Source organism: Lepisma saccharinum, chromosome 30, assembly GCF_977018435.1.
Source record: "Lepisma saccharinum chromosome 30, izLepSacc3.1, whole genome shotgun sequence".
Lineage (NCBI taxonomy): Eukaryota > Metazoa > Arthropoda > Insecta > Zygentoma > Lepismatidae > Lepisma > Lepisma saccharinum.
This window is the reverse complement of record NC_139258.1, coordinates 5,634,695-5,652,667: the sequence shown is the minus strand read 5'-3', so window position 1 is coordinate 5,652,667 and position 17,973 is coordinate 5,634,695. Positions and strand designations below refer to the sequence as shown.

Below are 17,973 nucleotides of genomic sequence, written 5' to 3'. Positions count from 1 at the left end.
GTTTCTATGCGATAATACTTGATACCTTCTTGCCTTATGAGTTGGCAACCACTTCTTACGGACCTTTGTTCTTACAGGCTCCTCATGACTAAGGATTTTGAGTGACTCTATCTGCAGCCATTGGTAAGTCTTGTGAAATTATTTATTTCATAGTTTATTGTAGTTTAATTATACAAGATTCGCGTACAGTCCCGTAGCTACATATTTTGACGCCCTTATAGGCAGGATTGTGGTTTTACCCCCACCCCAATACAAAGTCCCGACATCTTAAATACATGCTTCGGTATTGTTTCTTATCCTGTGGTTTGTGATATTCTACAAATGTTGAAATGAAGAAACTCGTTAAAAAAAATGTAACGTGCATTTAAAGAGTCGTAGTTTGCATTTCTGATTTTAAAAAAATGTTAGTATATTTAAGAACATTATTTATAACTTAATGCCTGAAGAACATGTTTAAGAACCTTCTATTATCTCTAGTTTGGGAAACAGAACATTCCAGCAGTGTGTTAACAGAATATAAGCCCACAAGTCAAAGAAGAAAAATTAAGAAGGTTAATTAAAACAATTGGTACAGTGTGCGGTATGTTCTCAGTAGTAAAAAATATAATGTCAACTTTTTGTTTTGCAACATCGTTATAAACTATGTATTACACATTATTCTAAGTAATATTTACAAAATATTTATAAAACCTGAATATCTCAATGAGAATAATTAGAATTTAACTTGCTTTCAATAACAAAATAGCCAATTATCCTATGAAAATTTAGCATTTTTGCTATTTCTTTTTCAATTGACATTATGGAGATATTAAGTAACGTTTCATAACCCATTGATGATGTAAGGTAGTTTAATATTTTTAACTTGAACAAGACCATTTTTCCACTTGAAATTCTTCAATTCTTCAATGGGAACGTTGGTTGAGTAACATTTTACGTATTCCTTCTCCCCTCTCCTCTGCCAAGTGTAAATTTTTGTCGCATATTATTATTATTCATTATGCATCATTATTACGAGGGTTGGGGAGTAAGTCATGGCAACCCAGTAATAATTCGACAATCGAAGCATGTATTAAAAATTTGTTATATACAACTGAAAGAGTATCCATTAAGGATATTTTGTTGGTAGGAATCATGAATGAAAACCCAAGCAACATTGTGACATACACATGTATTAATGTACAAGTTACAAAAACCTGTCTGACCCTGTGACATACACATGTCACAGATTATTTCGAAGGTTTGTCATAATCAGACAAGTTTTTGTAACATGTGCACATGCGTATGTCACAGGGTCAGACAGGTTTGAAACCTCGTATTATTATTATTTTGAATGGCGATCCAGGCTTCAGCTCTCCTAAGCTACCCTCGCTACTGGCGTTTCACTTATATTTGTTGTGATGTGAAAAATATTTACTGTTAGCAAGGATCAGAAACTGTTAAAACCACCAGCATTCTCCTTTGCTGTAACACGGACCTGGTTTCTTCATGTTAATTGCGGAGAAAGGTGAATATTTCTGTTGAAAGGGAAAATGCCTCCTCTATTCATTTGCCATTCTGGGCGCGCCCCCATCAAACTCTCACTTCTGGTCCTGTTGGCCGTGAAAGCAAAAGAAACGTTTTCGCTTCGTTTGTGAAAAAGGAGCCGCTGCCAGAACCGTGAACACGTTCTTAGACCAAGCGTCATTCTGGCTTTCCCCCGCGGAATAATACATTTGGACGCCAAGGCGTTCGTTTTGACTCAACTTTCTTCACCCTTACCCTCACTGTTATAATTAATGCTTATGTATGTTTTACTCTAACAAACCATTGCGTGCAGGTACAGGCATTCGTCTGCTTATAATGGAAGTAAATGGAGTTTTTGCTGCAACATCTGATTCTTTTCCTTGTAACATTTCTTTGTATCAAAAAATTGTTATGATATTTGGTACAGTAGTCGCGAAAATATTAAAGAATATTCTGAACCGTCGATCATGACCTGTCCTTGAGTTTTTTATTAACAATACGGAAGAAAACATAGGTATGGATTGTTACTCGTAACTCGTAATATGACAATTGCCGCGAGAATTACGCGTAATATTGTGTATGCATTATCCTGAAAGGTTCATTAATATTGTCATAAACATTAGTTCTATGGAAATTCACACAGACAATACTCGTTTATTTTTCAAAGATCTGCTTTACATCCACTCGCGTGTTGTCTAACTTACCGCCCAAAAACTCGCAAGCGTGAAATATGACACTTTTCGTTTCCCGCTTACTGGAAAAAATGTAAACGCGTTGGTTGAGTTAAATTTTCACCATGTCTCGAAGATATGATCGCCACTGTTTTGTGCCTGGTTGTTCTAGTGGATATCGTTCAAGTAAAGAAAAGGGTATTTGTATATTTAGTGTTCCCAAACAAAAAAGATAAATTTTATTAGCATACAAAAATAAACTTGTGTACACAATCCAACGTTTGACGTCCAGCCTCACATTGCGATGTTGCTGCTTGTGTAGCGTTGCACATAAAACGTATTTATGTTACTTTTCTGTGTAAATTAATGTCATTTCGTGACTGCAAATCACTCCACAAATATAACTGTTTCCATCAATTCACTTACCGCCTTTCAAGACAAATCTACACAATATATTCCAAAAACTAACTAAGCCGCATTACTTTCATAAGAAAATTAGCACTCGTACTGATCGCACTGCCATCTATGTTGTCATCGTCTCGGGAAACAGTTTCTTGGGTCGTTTTCCACACTACGTTATTCAAGGCGTTGTAGTTATGCTACGGAAAATGCTACAGAAATAGGACGGATCCTATCCTTGAGAAATGCCATGAAATATGCCATGGTATCTGAAATGGCATAAATGTTAAGGAAAATCATTTAGTCTAAAGCGTGTTAGACTAGCCACCCTGTAACTGAACGTTGCAAGTGTTAGATAGTCATACATTCTGACTTGAGCGCCGCGGAAATGTCTTGAAACACTAAGGGCGCCGTGAAACGAAAAAGTTTGGGAGCTCCTGCATTATATCATCATTCATCCTCATTGCGATTAGCCAAAAGTAGCAGAAAAGCGAAGTAAAACTAACCAAATCGATAAGCGTGTAGACAATTTCCCACACATCAAAATGAACTATTTTACTGCAAGGAAAAGGAACACACCACATACGTATAGAAGTTAATATAAGGCTTTTTTATGACGTAAATACCGATGTTGCTCCTGTGCCAATGGCATGGGAGCTGCCACAAAACCGGTTCTTTTTTGCCTTCCCAGTCGCAGGCTGCAACCAACAGAGGCGTGTAATCTGGTCTACATTTTTTTTAGCAAATGACCGCACCCAGGGGAGAAGATGAAGGAGTTCGCACGAAATACGCTCAGTGGATGTCACCTTTTACTTAGCAAACGAGTTGTATTGTTTTACTGTCCCGCGGGGCCATTTCTGAAAGATGAGAGGCTAGTCTTGAAGGCTCGAGCTAAAATCGTTAGCTCCTCCCACGTAGCGCATGCCGATGCCAAGGATGTTATAAATTTCAGACGTAACGGTCAGTTTCTCGTTCTGAAATCGTCAGCTATCAGCGCCCACTTAACCAAGTCCTTGACACGAGAATCCAATTTTACGAGGCTACCACAGCGCCACTGAGGTCTACTGCGGCAACCGTAAGTTATCTTTGAAGTTCAAGTTTTCTCCGCAAAAGAAGTGCGTGGGAGCATTATGCTACATTTTTACGCCAACAGTTCGTGACGTCAATGGCACCAAATTCTGCTGCGGTTTGAGAGAAGAGGGGCGGGTCAAAGTGAAAGAATTGTGTTCTGAAGTGGGGCCTGTTTGCGGGTCATAGTGAATTATTGATAGATTGATTTGTTTTATTTCGCCTTCATGTGCTCAAAAGAAGCATTGAGAGAGGGCGATTGGTTGATTTGATTTATTTTACTTCGCAGTTCTGCCACTTTGGCTAATCCTCAAAATGAGGATGAATTATGATCGTAGCGTGCTGTGCTTAACACTCCGCCACTGAGGCTGGCAAGAGAGAGAGGAGAAAGTAAGATAGATGAAAAATATCACAAAACATAGGATAGAAATAGAAATATATATATAACAGAAATTAATAATAGTAAGCAATTACTCCTTTTCCAGAGGATTCTAAGAAAATGATTTGAAATATAAATACATTTTCTTCCCTCTGTCATTATTGAATATGTGTAAAATATGCAAAAATATGAAAAATATGCAGAAATGTCAAAATATGAAAAATATGCAGAAATATGTCAAAATATGAAAAATATGCAGAAATGTCAAAAATATGAAATATGCAGAAATATGTCAAAAATATGAAAAATATGCAGAAATATGTCAAATATGAAAAAGATGCCAAATAGAGTTAGCTCTATTTGGACTTGACATTCGTAAACAGCAAGTATAAGCTCAAGGGTGCCCGCAAGATTTTTTCTCGGGGGGCAGAGTCATAGAAACTTCATTATTATTATTTTAATGCTATTATTATTATTGCTACTACTACTTATGTTTTTTAAAGACTTACTTACATTTATAATTTTCATATTCTGTATATCTATACATACTTACATAACTGTATACTTAACATATTAATTCATCTAGGACTAGATATTTTTTCTATAGTTAGATATTAGACTGAAAGCTTAAACGTAACTCTACTTCAATAATAATAATAATTGTTGCTCTAACTTACGGCCTGTAAGTCACAAAAAAACAATATTTTTTGTTGAAAATATCGCTACAATTTCATAATTCGAATTACATTAACTCTTTCCAGAAATCTCGGGGGGACACCCTTGTATAAGCTGTCTTTTTAATGCGAAGAGCAAATTCAGAATATGTAATGGCAAATACTTCCGCACTCTACTCATTATCATAACCGCAAACGTTGCTAGGCAGTGATGAAGACTGCTGTAGCGAATTGGAAATGCTGGCCATATATTCCTCTCGGCTTTGCATGTCAGCGTTCTCATTAAGAGAAGGGCCCGAATGGATATGAGAGTGCAAGAAGCCCTAATGGACGTATGAATCTCTGCTCATTTACATAGATTACATTGTTGAATGCGTGTCATGTCAACGTAGCACATTGTTAAAGCGCGGGGAGTAAAAAAAAAGACTCCAGCATGCAAGGTTTCGAACGATGCAAAAAGGTCATAGCGGCAAAAACATGCGTTCAGTTACCTGTGTTTGTCGCCAGTTCAGGAAATGACGTAGCACCCCAACGCTTCTCTCCCGTCACCAGATGGCACCACCTAATAAATCGGAATAATAAAAAACGGACGATTCTAAACGTCGTCGCGGTGAGCACCCTCTGGTGTCATTGTCGCGTGATAAAGCAAGAAGCTTTTGTCTCCTGTTCTTGGGTTACAGTACATGGACATACAGAAACAGTTATGGCCTTCTGTACTTCCGACATGGACCCATTAGTTGAAGACAACTGACGTAGCCATTGATAAACACTTTTCCATTCATGCTTCTCGGAGTGAGCAATCGATCACCAGTGCTTTAGTCTGGACTGGAATATACTGGTATTTTCCGCTTAAGAAAACGACATAATTTCCTTTGCAAAGCCGTACAGACGCTCACTTGAAATAAAGTAAACCAGTCTGAGTTCAGTAGACGGTTAACAAGGTTAAATAGGCCGATTGTATGAAGGTTATTATAAATAGTTTGGGTAGATGGATTGTTTTCTGTGTGGTGACGTAACGACTGTAGAAGGTGAATTTATCCAAGAAACGAGTGTTGCACTATGTAATAGAAAAACATGCCAGACAACTTCACACACTTAATTCATGGTAACACGATTTTAGTTTGGCTTTATGTCTGAGGAAGACCAAGATAAAAGGTTGAAACGTCACGTTGTTTTTTACTGGAATATTGACTGCCTTGGTCAGCATATTCACTGTTATTTTTCTAACCCTTAATCTAGTACACAAATACACATTTATATGAGTTGCTTTCCTCTTTATAAACACTAAGCAAATTTACAACTTCTATCTTCAGATAAATTGAATATACTAACGGATACTTATTATATTATACATAACATGAAATAAAAACCATTGCTCGATGTTTAAAATGAGCAATAAGAAAGTTTTGTTTCAAAATTTTACAAAATAAGCATAAATTCGAATGCAAATATTACATTCTACAATGTAATTTGATGAAATTTAGTAAATCACTTTGAATTTCTTGTTGGCCGCGGAATAATGGGAAAAGCCTGTTACTTGTCCATGGTTTTGTAAATTTAAGTTTCCGTACAACCGTTTGATGTCGCTAGTGACTTCCACATGTCTTTTCATGCCATAACATACAATACAGAACAAACCAAACGCCTGACGAACATTATCAGGGAAAACCGCCAGCAAAATGTTCATCTCAAATATAAAGTTGTAAGGACCTTATACATCATACTTCCTTTTCCTAGATAGGTATTGTAGTCTTAGTTTTAAATAACACAAGTGTCATAAAATTGAGTTGAAAAGAAAGTGATGTACTGTAGCAGTGCAATATACACTGCGGCTAGAGTACTGAATCCACTTCCTCCCCTGTTCTGAGGCAAAATGTGACACGAGGAAGGAGTGGAATTGTCCCAGAGGAAGAAAACCGAAAGCAACACAACTTTTTATTCAACACTGTCGCCCGTCATGCCTTACACGCGTGCAATAAAAGCGATATGGCTTTCCGGGATGGAAACACAAAGCGGAAAGAGTAGCTTTGAGTCTTTTCCCATCTCTCACGACTTCATTCCCAGGAATTAGCTCAGAAGACCACGTGCGGTGACAGTAAAATTGCACCGGCTACCACTTCCCCACTCGCACAGTTCTCGAGAAGACAGGGTTGCCACGGTGTGTAAATTTAATGCTTAACGAAAAAGTCATATTTATAGTGCGGTTTCTCCTTTATTGTACGGTAAAGACTCTTCCGACAGGCCAATTTGACCTTGTGATTGGCGGTTCATGAGTTCGATCGCATTACCTCAAAAAGGGCGCATTAAACTGTAGTCCTATCAGCTTACGAATGAAAGAGTGCATTAATATCAAATTGTGGCAACCTGAAAATATCTTACATTTTCATTCACTACAGATTGGTTGAATACTATTAGAACCTGGACACTAGACACTATAAATTACAAAAATAGGCAGGCAAAGGGGCACTAATTGTGGAAAATTGGCACTAAAAAAGACATTAAAAATTCAAAAATGCATATAATAGGTATTCATTTGTTGTTTAATGAAGGGCCTCAAATTTAAATTCTGCCATCCAATTCTATCACATTCACGACTATAATTTCATACATACAGAGATTTTATAATATTGTATCACAACAATTGCTCTGCATTCACGATGACGGGACATTCACAAAGGAACAGTCATGCCCAGGCCGGGATTTGAACCCAAAACCCCTTAAAATAACGGTCCATTTGCAGATTTCCGCCCTACAAGTATTCTTGCTCGTTGTGCTGAATCACTTCTGGTGTAATTACTTCGCCTGCCACATGTGGCGCTCCGGTAACAGTCAAGCACTCAACAAGTGGAACTACAAGAAACATATTACCTCTGAGACTTAACATGAGAAATATTCGCACACTTTTCTTCACAATCGCCGTGCACCGACAGCTGTGTTGTTGCTACTCCAAGCAACATGCTTCTGCCGTGTTCACCCATAGATAACCATCTCAGGAGCAGAGTTGAAGAGAACCGCTCCTTCAAGCGGTCATGCAAATTGTATCCGTGATAACAACTCGGATTGGGAAACAGCAATGTTGTGCTTGCTGGGAGTTAACGTATGCTACACTCGTGACAAGTTAGAGATTTACAAAGGTTCGTTGTTTTCATTGTTTGGCCAACAGAAGATAGTTGGATATCTCAACAGGCTACAAGAATTTTTGTTAAGTGTGTGTGTAATTCAAGTACTCGGTACAGCTCGACGAGCAGCAATGTCCTCATCTTTATCAAATGTATAAGAACATGATCATTACTAGACCTACGATTTGTATGTAATTACATATTCAATTCCATTCTAGATACATACCTTGAACACGAAAATGTCAACGAATTATGTAACTGGCATCATTTTGCATAAGTTTGATGATACATATTTTTATATATTTGCTAATTTACTTTACATAAAACAACAAATTTCGGCAATTTTTTCCTATCTTGATCTTTTTCCATATATTTTCGATCTCTGAAACGTGATGAAGAACCTAAAATTGACTGCCAAGTCGAAAGACAGGCTCAAGACAAAAAAAAGTACTGGAACTGATATTTATCGAAATATGCTGAAGTTTCTCTCCCCTCCCCTTTCTGGTTACATATTTTCGTGGGTCCGGACGCCATAGCTTCATTACCCTGCAAAGAATGCAGATTTAAATTGGTATTCTTGCAATATGTGATAAAGGATACAAATAAGGAAGTAAATGTTTTGGGGGGGAAACTTACTGATTGCTTGAAGAATTCACGAAAAAGCAGAAGCACAGATGTGAATGTGGCCTCGCGTGACATGGAAAGGAAGCAAGTCTGACTGCGTAAAAAGTCATATCAGAATTTACAAAAGGCAATACAAGGAGGACAGATCGAAAACTAGAAAATACAAAAGGAAAGCTGTTATGGCGAGATAGCGAAAGAATTTAAAAAAGAACTGGTATTGTGGGAACAATAGGTAATAGGTGGAACAAATTGCAACAGAAATGGCTCCTTGTAGAAGGCAGAAAAGAATAATATGAAAAGATGAGATAAAGAAAATTGCAGGCCACATGGATTGGGATGGATCACCACATGCAATAGAGGAGTTGCAAAAACACTGGAAAGGTTTTGAACAGCAATAGGGGTACCAACAGAGATCAGTATCGAAAACAGAAACGTTGTAATTCTGCATTTTTTGTATACTTGGACGCCGTGAAGAATGGCCTTAAATACCGGGTGTCCCAAAAGTCTGTGTAGTTGGACCGTCATACATACTGGCGATGAGTCTAGTACCGAATCCATGTTCCATGACAATCTCTGAACAGTGAAACGTGTGTACACAGTGACTTATGAGACACACTGTACAAAGAATTAAGGAATAGTGCGTATTTTATTAATTAAAGGTTTTGTCACGTGTGAACGGTTCTACTGACTGACTGTTGTCAGGCAATGTTTATTTGCCTTGGACCCGTAGTGTTAGTGGTATTACATTTGAAAGCATCTTCCAGTTCTCCCATAGTATTTTTTTTCTTGTCATGAATTGGGCTAATTGTAAGATATTAAGTGATGTTTCAAAGAAGGGTAACGGTAGTCATTAGCGTAGGCACTAATATCGGTCGTTTTCGATTCTTTTTATATGTCACCCCTTCCCACCCCACCCCTAGGGGCGCCAGGGGTGTCTTACGTCAACAGTATTTCTTTCCAGATTGTAAGTGATGTGTGTTGAAATTGCTAGAGGATAGCAATATAGCACCTTCTGTGTAGGCAACCAACTTCGCCGTGCTGTGTTGCAGGAAGCATAACTTGCAGGATATGACAAGAAAATGCCACGCGGCAGAATGCTATTTTATGTCCCCTTCCCACCCCCCACCCCCTAGGGGTGCCGGGGATGTCTTACACCCACAGTTTTTCTTTCGAGATTGCAAGTGATATGTGTACCAAGTTTGGTTAAAATCGCTCCAGGCGGTCGAGAGTTATTGCTGAACAAACACACATACATCCATGTTTATATATATGGAAGATTGTATTGATAGGTAGAGCAATGAAATGCTCCGACGTGGCAACAGCGCTGACTTCTGCCATCTGCCTAACTTCATGGCCGTACGTTTAAAAGTATTAATTTTGTGAAAAATTATGACTTAAATCTAAATAAATGTATTTGTTGGAAGTATTTTTTTGTACATGAATGCTGACGCACACTCAATTATCTTCATTTTATACTGTAAGCGTACAGTATATGAAACAAGCCTCCTCCCACCTTCGAAGTTAATTCTAGCTACAGGGCTGAGAAGGGAGGGAGCAAGTTTGTGATGGAATGCCTGAGCGTGCGGAGTGACCTTTGACTGCTCCGAAGCCTTCAACTTGCCGCAAGATCTCCCTGGATGAACCTGTCCATCGGAAATCGCTCAGCCAATGGCCGAGAGGAGAACCGGTTCAGAGGTCGTGACGTAATAGAGGCAGACCGTGTTTCTCACCGCAAGGCGGACGTAACGACTTGTCCATGATCTGGGCGCACGCGACAGTGTCAAGGCAATCTTTGCGAGCAGTGAAGCGACTCTTGTTACCGTTTTTCAGGGGAAGGACCCTGGACGCTAATTGATGAAGGAACTAGCGGTCTACTTTGTCACAGACGCCTCGGATAAAACTCACAATTCCTACTTGAACGGCATCGGGACGTTCTGACGTTTTGGATCGGGCATAACGGTATCAGAGCGACTCCAATAACAGGTTTGAACATTGCTGCGACAATTCCTCTACATGTCCGTGACGCTTCTACTGTAATACTTTAATTGGCCTCTTCGGCATAGGAACCCGAGGGAATGTCTTGTCTTTAAACGTATCCACGTCAGATGAGGTTCTCTGCTACATTTGGAAACACAATGTCAGAGGTAGATTCCAAAGTAGATTTGATAATAGCCTGCTTTCATACACAGGCTGCTTAATCCATTCGATGAAGAAAAGAAAGTGTTTAAAGATATTATCGAATGGGGGGGGGGGAGAGAAATTTCCACCACCAAAATATTAGGCTGTTTTTTCCATGTGGGTTCTGGGGGGTATTCTGAATTAAACGTTGGGGGGACAGTATCCAACTCTAGGTCTTAGAAGGCCTCCCGATGGCGCAGTGGTAGCGTCGTAGCCTTGTAATCAAGGGGTCCCGGGTTCGATTCCCGGTGGAGGCACATAGTGGTTCGGATCCCACTTTAAACTGTAGGTCCAGTCTCGATTAGCCTTACTGTGCATAAAGTGGACTTAAAACAACAAATCAATCCAATCCAATCTAGGTCTTAGATTATGGGGGGTATTTTAGTTAGAGGGGAGGGGAGGCTGGACCTTTGACATGCAAATGGGCGAATTTTTTCAAATTTTCCTCTCCATTCGAAAAACTTCTTGCATATTTCAAAATATGAAACATTACATCAGCTTAGAATTCCTTCTAGAGCATTGACGTGAATTTTCATGTAGTTTTCTTTCATTGTTGTCTAGATATTATCAATAGTTTAATAGACTTATAAAATCACAAAACTATTGATAATATCTAGTCAACAGTGAAAGAAAACTACACGAAAATTCACGTCAATGCTCTAGAAGGAATTCTAAGCTGATGTAATGTTTCATATTTTGAAATATCCAAGAAGTTTTTCGAATGGAGAGGAAAATTTGAAAAAAATCGCCCATTTGCATGCAAAAGGTCCATCCGGAGGGTATCCAATTCTTGGGTATTACTATTGTTTTAGTGTGTTACGGAAATTCTTGTGTGGAGACTGAGAATTAATTTTTTCGAAGGAGGCATTATCCACTCTTCAATATCAACAGTAAGTCTAAAATGGACTTGAAAATTATGGTGGTAGGATTGAGTATTAAATTTAAAGGGGGAGATAGGAAGCTTTTGATAAAGTGTTAAATATTAACTTGTCAAGGGATTTCTGTAGTGGAGAGAGAATGAGTTCGAACATTAAATTTTGGAGACTGTTTTTAGCGACGTTTAGACCCCGAACGTGCCAAAAGAGAAGCTGGAAAAACTAATTATCTCGGAATCCTAAGAAAATTTTAAACACCCCATTAAATTAATATTCTTGAAAGCCTGGAAAGAGATGGATGTAAAAATTTTCTTGCTCACTTCGCTCGCCATGGTGTGTTTGGCGCTTTACTGAGGTGAATGTGAAGTTTTATACTATAGGTGCATTACACGATATTCTCCATATTCATTAATAACATCACTTTCTCAAATGTAATGCTTAGTGTTCGCTGGTCATGCTGTACTGCTTAATTCAAAGCAGGTTAATTATTTGGAACAAAAATATATCGAATCCCCATTTCTAACTTCTTGTCACACGAAAATTTTACTTTAACAAGTTAAATTTGCACCGAAAATAAAATCCACGTAATTATTGTTATGGGTTACTAAAATGATTATATTTACCCGAAGAAAACGGAGGGGGGGGGGTGATTTCTTTGAAAGAGGATCCGTATTATATTATCGCCCTGAGCTTTACTTTCTAGGGATTCATACTGCTAAATGCTATTAATTTTAAAACCTGCAACGTTACATGAAACATTCTAATTTTGTGTGATAGCCGCAGCAATATCATTCAGCGATTTTTACATCTTTAAATCACACAACTGCATTTTTATCAACCACCAAAACATTCACTGAAAGTCTGATTTATACCTACAAGTTACGTACAATCATTCAACGAACTTCAGTTAGACAAAACAATAAGTTGGTCACAGTTTAGCTTCCAATAAAAACCGAAGTTTACATTTTAGTTATGTACATACAAGACTCATTAAACAATATAGCCAGACCACCATCACTTGTTGCTATTACCAGGATAAATTGCTTCAAAACCGCCACCAGTCGGCGCCACCATTCTTGATATAGCGGTGTGAGTCCCTTAACCCAGAGGTTCTATACTCTGTTCCAGGAAAATCTGGAGTGAGCGAACGAAAACAAGTCTGCGCAAGTAGTGATTCGAGACGCCTCGACCAATGAACACGTGAGAGAACAGGATTGCGTGGAGGGGGATAAGCGACTGCAATTATACCAGCTTTGCAGCGGCGTATATACTGCTTCGCTCCGCCCTCTTGATTTCTCCCTTCTCTGCCGTTATGCGGGGCCTTGGCTACAGAGATCCCCGGGATAGAGTATAGAATGTAAAAGGCATGGATGTTTCTTTACGATTGTTCATTCATCTGTTTCATCAGTTTACGTTATGTGGCCGTAAAAACACATTGAATCGAGTGACGACAGTGTAATTTGGATTGCACATTTATTTCATATTAAATTGACTTTATTGTATATTTATATAACATTGATATTATATATTTAGAAATTACAATGTACATATTGCAAAACAACGATATTTAAATAGTACATGCTTATTAAAGCGAAAAATATTTATACAGATGAAAGAAAAGTAGAAAATACATTTGATTGTTCCGTACCAGTAGGTATGTAGTCACGGACACTTCCGGTTTGTAACAATTCCATTGAAAGTCAGTGGAATCGTTACAACCCAGAACTGTCCGTGACTGTACAACATTTTAGGATCTGTTTAAATATCAGTTTTAATTTGTGGCCAGTTTCATGTCCTGTATTGCATAAAAACAAACACATATTTTTAAAAAATCTGACTGTTTGAAGACGACACACACATACACACCTGTCTTGCTACTTTTAGCTCCCTGCAAGTTCTCTTCCAGGGTTCTTCCTCGTGTAACGTGTGATTAGCATTTAGGGCATCAAGTTATAGGATTCGAGGACCGGTCTGCAATATTAAGCCCTTGGGCCTCAACGGAACCTGTTATTCTGTCCCCGACGCTTGAAACAAACCTCATCCACACACGCATAAGGAATTTACACTCATGTTACTTTTCTTCAAACATGATATACAGACTGTGGAGTGGCCAGAGTTAACCGTTATTCCATGCAAAAAGTATACGCGAATGCAGTTTACGTTGCCTATTTTTTAATCGTGGTAAAATAACACTTTCATTCAATTTCTTATTCTTCGTATCGTAATAATTAGGGAACCAAATTAATTTCACGCGAAAGCTTCTCAACACAAGAGAGAAAATGTAGTATTAGCATGAATATGTAATATTATTATGTAGTATTATGCCAGAAAATGTTGTAAAGTATGGACATTACATGTAAAAATTACTAAAATATGTAAAATGTGCTAAAACCTAATATATGTAAAAATATGGATAATAAAAACAGCATTTTTGGAGCTTACATACCACGATTCGCAAATACAATACACAATTACATTGATTTTAGCATTGTATGAAGATATGTATTTACATATAAATCAGTTCCCTGGTAATAATCATGTCAAAAATTATGAAACCTACAGAATGAACACACATGCAATTTTGAGCTGAAGAGTCGCATGCAATTTTACATTTACATCATCATTTAAACCAAATTTTAGAGCTTTATTTCAAATTACACAATGTAATACTCGACAATTCAATCAAAAAATCCGTTCAGTGGCGCCATCATCGTCAGAAAAGGAAATTAACAAGCAAGTCAACTCGATAGGTCTCAATTTATAATGCCGAGGACCAACATTTTTTTTACGAATGGCCAAAGTGATGCGTCAAGGTTAGTAAGATTAAAATAATTATACGTGAATAAAGCCTTCGTATTCAAATATATTTATTTCACTTCAGAAAATCCAGTGGTCAAATTCGAGCTTTTCAAAGTGTCTGTAACACAGTTTAATAAACGACCGCTTTATGTGACATGGAAGCATTCGAACTTCGCATCTTCGCCAAAGAGCTTTGCACAATATGTATGTCACCAATAACCTACTTGCGCTCAGAAGCATCAATCATTTCATTGCATGTCCAGTTGTCCCAACAGAAACATATTATTGAGGCTAATGTTTCTTTAAGTATCAACCCAACATTTAGAAGTGCACGATTTCTATCAACGCTGTCCGCTTTTTGTATAAAATGTACAAATAATTGCAACGGGATGTCATTCTTAAGATGTTTTTCATAAAATTCAATGTGTTGCTTGCAGTTTTCATGCAAGCCTGTCTTCCACACTGAAAACTAACAACTGCAGGCTTCAACAGACGTACCTGTAGAAGGAGCGGAAGGTTAGTGACCCCAACTTTGTGTCCAATACTTGAAATGATGGCACTGGCTAGCACAAAGCATACCATATTCCCTTATATTGCTGCGATTCCTATGCGAGCTACCGTTAACCACAGATAAGCTGGTTCGTTAAAGGTCCAGGCTTTTTAATAAATTCAATTCCTGTTCAGGATAGAAAACCAGCTAACGTAAATGGGTTCTGGACTGTAAATAACCTTTTTAAGTATAAAGTATTTCAAATCAGTCCAGGATCAATATAAATACTGCCCAGGAACCTTTTTTTCAGGATCAGCTTAAATAAGGTCCAAGTTCCGTATTGAAATTAAACAATACGCAACTTGGACCGAATTTAAATTGTGCGAGAAAAAAGGTTCCGGTCTTGTTACGGAACCCATTAGAGCCTTTAACAACCCTGCCGATAAGATTATTTTGTTCTTAAATAACCAAAAGTTTAAATGAAAAGGAACGATTCAAATTGCATTCCTGAGCCCCACAAACAGCTCCTGAAGAGACTACTCCATATGCAGAGCCACGTCACAATTATTATCCGCAACTGAGGAACGTATAACATGAAATTTCCCCTTCCGAAGGCATTAGCCGTGGCTGCAGCAAGTGACACGCCGTAAAAACGGCGGAAATTTACGACTTCAGTTTCCTCGGACGGAATCTGCCATAAAATGACGTCGGTTCAATTATTATCCAGAATGGTTCTACGGAATGTCTTTTATGCCGTTCAAATACTTTCAACAGCGCTACAGTCCTTCACTGGAATGTGTAGTTGCTCTGGGGGATGGTTTGAAAGGGAAAGAACTGTACATAAATACAATGTTTGACTCTTACTACACATTAAAAAACTTGGGCGCTCCTAGCAGCGGATTACGTCAATTTAACATTTTAAAAGAGGAGGAGATTTTAAAAAATGTATAGCACAGCGCCACTAAGACGCCAAGAATTCAGGAATAGAATCTAGGCCTGGGCATTGTGAGTGTCCATTCATCTGTTTAACCAGATGATCTTCGCGATTAGCCTAAAGTGGCAGAAAGCGAAGTAAAATAACCCAAATCAGTAAAATCAACAATAAATATTTTGTAAAGTTTATGTATGATATGTCCTAATAAATTGTTTTCTTAGCTTAGTTGTGGCGTGCTCAGGAGGAAATTTGAATTTTCTTATTTTACGTCGTTCTGCTTCTTTAGACTAATCGCGACGATGATGATGAATAGTCACAATGAAATATGCTTTTGCTTACACCAGGACTCAAACCTGGGCTTGCCAATGGCGAGATTACTCAACGCGCTTGACCACTAGGAGACCTGCTCAGGATATGTACATCTAATTTTAACCCCCTACCCCTCCTCCTTTTCGGGAAACTTAAAAAACAGATGTGGTAAGTGAAAAGATGGAAAGACAAGTCTGCATAACCCTCTAATATTCATAACCTCCCTTACAAAGAGTGTAAGTAAGTATTTTAAGTATATTGTCGACACCGAAAGGATTCAACCAGTGTGCGTTTGTATTTGTTGAAATCTACTTTGGTTTAGAAAATACTAATGAGATTTACGAGCACAAACTCATATTACCTTATGGAAAACAATTCGGGAATATCATCTATTTATTACGCATTTGAATGCAGCCGATATGTTCTAAGAAATATCTCGAATCTGTTTTTAAAAGATTCTACAGTTGATGAATATGTATAACTCCTTAGTAATACAATCTAAGAAGAAAGGTGATTAAAGCGTGCAAGATCTGCGTTCCGGGACAAACATGGTTTCGAAATATCTCGCAGCTCTCAACGTTGCCGCCTGATTAGTAATCAGCTGCAGCAGGAACGATCAGAGGCCGCTGAACCGATGATTCTTCGAACGCAAGCTTCCGTTGACTTCTGAGATACTGCGTTATTTCCTTTCGAGACCGCTGGCGCTGACATTGGTCATCAAAATCGCCCAGATGGAACGATTAGCACTGTTGTGCAAGGAAGGGCTTTAACACCCTTGCTGGTTCAGATCATAAAACAAATCCCTTTTGTGGAAAACCCGTTGGTGCGTTGATGGTAAGTGATAACGTTAGGCACCAATGGATTCTGAATAAAGAACAATAGCTGTTACTGCGAATGAGTGTTGCATTTCGTAACTCGATATTACGACAATGCAGAATTTGTGTCCAATGATCCGTGTTAAATAACCTCATTTCCTGGCAAGCAAAAAACGTTATGTATCCTTTTTTAGCGTTCTTGAATATGAAGTTGTTTCGTTGATTTGCCCTTTTCCAGTGAGCAAGTGTGCATACTTCAACTCTCTTGATTGTTTAGTAGCACCTCACTTCTATGCATCTGTATAAAGGACAGGATATAGTAGGGAACATTGCCAATAACGAAGCCAGAAAAACTATCACAGATGCAGGGTAAAGGAGAAAACAGGGTGCATCAAAAGTTAAGACACGTATTAACTATATCTTGATTAAGGTACAACGTGTTATTTCTAGTCTTAATTTTTACGTTACTTTTGTGCCTCTAAAGTTATTGACTGCGATGAGGATGAATTATGAACTGGTAAAATAGATTATTCGACAATCAGCATTTATGACATCCAGAATTCGAACGGGTACAGTGAGATGCACAAGTATTGTTCTGAAAAATGTCCATGACTATTTTAATTAATTTTTCTGTTGCATTCTGCGTGTATTTTACGGAATGGCTTTTAATATATGCTGGTGCAGAGGTTGTGAGCAGTTTATTTCGCATTTTGTTTCAATTCTTGAAGCAATCATTTCGTAAAACTAGGACAATAAAGATGGTGATTAACAATTTGCTTGGTAATACTTATGCATTCCACTATAACCTAACTTCGTAGCCAAGAAGCCAACATTCAAAACATAAAAACAAATGTTTATTCTTACTTTCTTGTCTGTTTAACTGAAACATTTTGTGGACATAACTACCATTTGCATAAAAACAATTCTCCGAACAAAGAAATTTATGAAAATGTTTTTTAACGGATTATTTGTTGAATACCGAAAAGATTGTTAGATCCAGCTGGTGAAGAGTAAAGCCCGTGATTATTATTTTTGTGCGTTATTATTAGTAGTGTTACGCATAACTTTTTACAGCTTATTTAATTTTGGACTTTGTTAGTCTTTAGGCGGGAGGGGAATTCGGCCCAACTTGATTC

At 38.0% G+C, this 17,973-nt stretch overlaps 1 protein-coding gene across 3 annotated transcripts in view; it reads left to right on the top strand.

Moving 5' to 3' along the window:
- sha (shavenoid) overlaps nucleotides 1–17,973 on the top strand; it is a 509,126-nt gene that overhangs the window by 324,015 nt on the left and 167,138 nt on the right. For all 3 annotated transcript variants that reach the window (XM_083115602.1, XM_083115603.1, XM_083115601.1), the window contains exon 3: nucleotides 78–123. The gene's annotated coding sequence lies outside the window, so the exon portion shown is untranslated. The remainder of the gene's footprint in view (nucleotides 1–77; nucleotides 124–17,973) is intronic.